Below are 5,327 nucleotides of genomic sequence, written 5' to 3'. Positions count from 1 at the left end.
CAAGGTTTTTCCCAGGAAAAAGTAAGGCTTAAAGGGTGTTCAAGAGAGTTTCATACGCTCACGGTTAGACGATAAAAGAGGTATATGTCAAAGTTGGCTTATGCTCTTTAAATCCTAATATCATCTCAAGAGGATAACTTTCTAAATAAATTAGACTAACGAGAAAAATTCTAGGTTTATTCATGCAAGATTCAAAGTAAACTCATCACTCAAGGCATTGACACTGAAGTCAAACAAGACAACACTTTTTTGCTAGTGTACAATGGTCATTCACGTTTGTTCGATTAAGAGCACTTTTCAAGTCATCCATATTGATCTAAAACAAGACTTAAATTTTTACAATAACAACCACTTTCAAAATAAGAGGTGGCAAAATTTTCAAAAGTGAATTTTTCGGAAGGGTCAAAATTATTATGAAATGGACCCAAAATAAAGCCATAAGCTCAAACAATCCACAAAAAGCGGATTTAAAAACACAACTTTTAAAACAGACAGATATATTGACAAAACACATATATTCTTAAAAAGAAAGCGCTAAGCAAACAGGGTGGGCTCACCCCACCACAAACAAAAAGCATTTGTCCTCAAATATGAATAAAATACTCAAACAAAATTTAGAAAATGTAAGATAGAGGGTTTGATATAGGAGAATCCTTTCTAATCCTCGGAACCCAAGTTGCCACCAGAAGATCCAGCTCCATCAAATCTAGCTGGGAGTGTGCTTGCAAGCGAGTCTTGAAGGGAAGCATTCATTATGATCACGTCTGTCTCTTCCCGATCTTTTTCTGCATCTCTCTTACTTTCTTCTTGGATCCCTTCGTTAGTTTCTTCTGAGTCAGGATCAACTATGTATTCCTCTCTAAGTATACAAACAGTTTGAGTCATTTACGGTGTATTCGGAATTTCCACAATGCCAAAAATTATGGACATATTACCGGACTTTAAGTAGTCCACTTCATTTCTAAGTTTTGCAAAATTTATGTTCGTACGACTACAACCTCTTTTGTGGCTCCTTGGTATTGTTCGCATATTTCTATCCTTTTCTTCTAGATTTTCAATTGTTGCATTCAATGGTGCCACAACATTATCTCGTACACAATTTGAATCATTTTTGGAATGGATGTTTTTAGCTTTTGGTCCTAGGATTCAGCTGATTGTGTCAGCTGCCCCATTTGGATCAATGAAGTAATAGTGATCGTATTACTAGATGCATTGGAAGAAATAAATCTGGACAATTGTGCAGCAGTGGGAACACCTCATGAGTTAGCAAAAGAAGTAGCGGAGCTAGTTATACCTAGAGGCTTGAAAATTTGAATGTGTTCTAATGCTCATATAGGTCTAGAGCTACCGTCTCGGGTTCCCTTTTTCTTCTTCTTCGCTTGGTCTTTTTGATATTCGGTTTCTAACTTCCGGATATCTGTGGAGGCTAGAAGAGTTACTTTCATATCCTTCTCTTACATCTATAGGAACTTTGGCTCTTCTGCATAACTGGGTAATCAATATTTAGAAGGGGGAGATGTTCTGCTTTTCTTTGACCGCATATTGATTTTTGAAGCGATGATGCTCCCCAAATTTGTCCACTCGTGTCTCATAATGCACCCAAGACAAGAAGCTTTATTAGGGAAAAAAATAGATTCATTCTGAGAAGGCATAATTGTGCTAATACTTAATCCAAACCAGTATCTTGTGTCCACGTTCAAATCCTTTTTCTAAATCTGGGCCCCCTCTGCTTGCCAATCTTGCTCCTCTTGATCTAGGACTAGTAGAGCTAGCCACTTCTTCATTTCATCCAGTTTCTCATTCTTGATTAAGATTTGACATTGATTCTTAATCTGGGGTTACAGTCCGAGAGATGCATTTATATTTCCATTTTCACAAGCAACCTTTATTCCTCGAATTTCTACATAATCGACAGGTTTGAAAGAAGAGATCATGTTTTTATGTTGAGGCACCATCGCACTATATGTGTTGTAGAATTCCCGAACCCAACTTGGGATATAGGGTTTGTGAGTCTCGGTGAATTCATGGAACTTGTGGTACTTCAAGCATTCAATATTTGTTGGATACCTGTCGATGACCCCCTCCAGTGATAACCATTTCTCTTCAATTAATGCTCTCAGTCCCTTAGATTTTGCTCGATTTATCGACTGTCGTGGAGGGCCTTGTGTGTATGGTACTAACACTATGGCTTATTCTTTATTTTCGCTTTGAGTGTTTCTTACCAAGACACATCATTTATCATCATGCTCCAGTGCTCTCTCATTTCGGCCTCCGCTAAATCCTCCTTGTTCGAATCAGTATTGTAGTTTATTTAGTTAAAACAATAGGGGCATGCATCGTTTGAGCTAGAATATGATAATTTGAGGGCTTTCCTTTTCCTTTGCCCTTTGTGTGCTCAATGCCTTTTCCTATTTGATGTGGTGTAGTCTCGCTAAGCACAATTCTCTTTTCCTTTCTTTGAGTTGGTTGTGTGTCCATAACTGCAAAATGATTGAGAATTTCAGTTGATGAATACAATATTATTATGTTTCAAACAGCTTCGCCGATCTAACTGGCGAATTGCCAAACCCCTTTGGCAAAACAGGGTCATTTCACTTACTGATTCAGCTTGATGTTTGTGGTGGGTCGGCGATATGATACACCATTCAGCAAAATGCTGACCACTTTGGATGAGCCTGAGGATGTACGCGAAGAATCATAGCGCAATGGTGATTGTAAGGAATATGAAAAAGGTCGATCAATAATAACATCGACATATCACCAACTATTTTAAGTGATCATAACTATATTTGTTGAATGTTCCACTAATCTTAGCACTTCAATTCTGGAATTAAAGATGACTATAGATCAACATGCAAACCGCCAAAGAACTCGTCAAGCTTAAGCTTGCTCGTTAAATGACCCAATGTGCCCTAATTTCAACCCATGTTCCAAAGTCGCTCTTACACATTCCAAAATAAAATTGAACTATGCAAAAGTGTAATTCAAGATAGGTCCATTACACCCCATTCTTATTAAACATCAATTTTAGCACAAACCATCACACACATTTAAATTAAGAATGGTGGGAATAGCGTATTAATTATGCCGAATCAAATGAACACCCTTTCACAAATCAGGACATATAGTTGAACAATATACAATTATCAGATGGTTGTATTAGTCATTAATAGATATAAGTATCACAGATGAGGATAACTCTTTGACAATGACATTGACATCTTCAGAAACTGACCTTTTTGTTGTCGAGAATATAGTTGCAATTATAGGTATCCAAAAAAATCTGCCTCTCAGAATACAATCTGAGTCTACAATACTAAAATGAACTAAGAAATTTTAAGGATTACCTTGGTGTTGAGTTGTAGGGGTTGAAAGTGAGAAGAATGGAATAATGCAATAGAATAAAATAGTGCTAGTTTAAGACATTTTCGGATATGAAAATAAAACAAATTTAATTTGGACACCAAAGTGTCAAATATTGAAAAGGACTTTTGTCACAAGCAGTAGAATGCAATAAAATAAACGGAAAAGGGCCTAAAATACCCTTTAACTTTGTGAATTGGTACAAAATTACCCCCCTTCTACCTTATGGGTCTAAAATGCCCCTGTCGTCAACCTTTTGGCTCTATTTTGCCATCATCTTTAACCACCCAAATTCATTAATAACGTGTCATTATTTTATTGGCTACCTTAATAATTAATTTAACTAATTAAAAAAAATCATATACCCACCCAAAAAAGCCCCACCCGTTTTAAACAACCCAACTTTGATTTTCTCTACAAAAAAAAAATAGAAAAAATGTTAGATTCGGGAGAAATAGTTCATGAAATTGGAGATACTGATGAAAAAGAGGAAAAACAGAGGAACAAGGAAAAATTAAACGCCAACATGTTGAATATGGCAACAAAGAAGAAGAAGAAGAGAGACAAAATGCAGGATGGGATAACGTGAATCATCAAAATTCTGAACAAAATAAAAGTGAAAATCATGAATCAGGAGGAGATGAAGGTGAAGAAAATCAAGAAGAGAATGATGATAACGAAGAAGAGAAGGAATTGCGAAAATGGGCTCTCTTCTCCATTTTCATTTCATCTTCCTCATCGCATTTCTCCTAATTTCCCCTGCAATATCAAATAATTGCTCGTCTTCTCAGGCACCGATCTTCGATAATACTCACTTTGGCGACTACACCGATCTCCCTTCTCTGAAATCGTCTCTTCACTGGACTTACATTTCAACAAATTCAACACTTTCAATTGCTTTTGTTTCTCCTCTGCATTCTTCTGATGGATGGATTTTATGGGGAATTAACCCAATTCAGCAGTCCATGATCGACACTCAATGCCTTATCGCATTCAAGCTTCAAATGGATCCATGATTGTTAATACTTACAATCTTACTTCGGATAAATCGATTACACAAATTCATATACTTCTGTTTAAGGTTTTTAATTATAAACCAAAGTACTCTAGTGGAGGCATGCAAATATTGGCCACTTTGGTATTACCGTCAAATATGACCACGGTGAATCAAGTGCGGCAAGTTGGACCAACGGTGAAAGACGGTACAACATTGGCGCATAATTTTGATCCTGATAATTTGAAATTTATAGGCACATTAAATTTTTAATACTTCTGATGTTATGGAAAAACTTTCACAACTCCTGTTCCCACTGGTGGTGGTGGACAGAGTGATAATAAAATGGGTGTATCTTCAAGAATTTATCGTAATAATACTAATTTCTACATCTTCATTATGTTCCTTTGGAATTTTGTTTTTTTAACTTGACCAAATTAAGAATGTTTCAATTTGAAATGATTCAATAAATTAGTTATTATTTAAAAAAAGCAGGAAAAATATGATGACAACGAAGAAGAAGAACATGACGGCAATGAAGAAGAAGAAGATGACAAGATGAAAGTTGGGTTAGAAGATTTGAGTTGAAAACGGGTGGGACTTTTTAGATGGGTATATTAATTTTTAAATTGGTTAAATTAATTTTTAGGGTAGTCAATAAAATAGTGACACGTCATTAATGAATTTGGGTTGTTAGAGATGAGGGCAAAATAGAGCCAAAAGGTTAACGGCAAGGGCATTTAGGCTCGAAAGGAAGAATAAGGGTAATTTTGTACCAATTCACATAGTTGAGGGGTATTTTAGTCCCATTTCCGTAAAATAAATGAGAAACAAATATGGGAGAGAGTTCTTGGGGTGTGATCTGTATATGTAAAGATAAAATTGGTGGGTACATGCTTCCGTTAGCTAATTTCACAAAACAATGGTGACTAGGATAAGCTTTAGGTTAAAGCAAGTTCCCTTTAGGGCA

The 5,327-nt window shown here is 36.1% G+C and overlaps 1 pseudogene; it reads left to right on the top strand.

Moving 5' to 3' along the window:
• The first annotated feature begins 3,953 nt into the window (after positions 1–3,953).
• On the top strand, positions 3,954–4,784 carry LOC107002119 (annotated as a pseudogene).
• Positions 4,785–5,327: the final 543 nt, after the last annotated feature.

Source organism: Solanum pennellii, chromosome 10, assembly GCF_001406875.1.
Source record: "Solanum pennellii chromosome 10, SPENNV200".
NCBI lineage: Eukaryota > Viridiplantae > Streptophyta > Magnoliopsida > Solanales > Solanaceae > Solanum > Solanum pennellii.
This window is presented reverse-complemented; position numbering and strand designations above follow the sequence as displayed.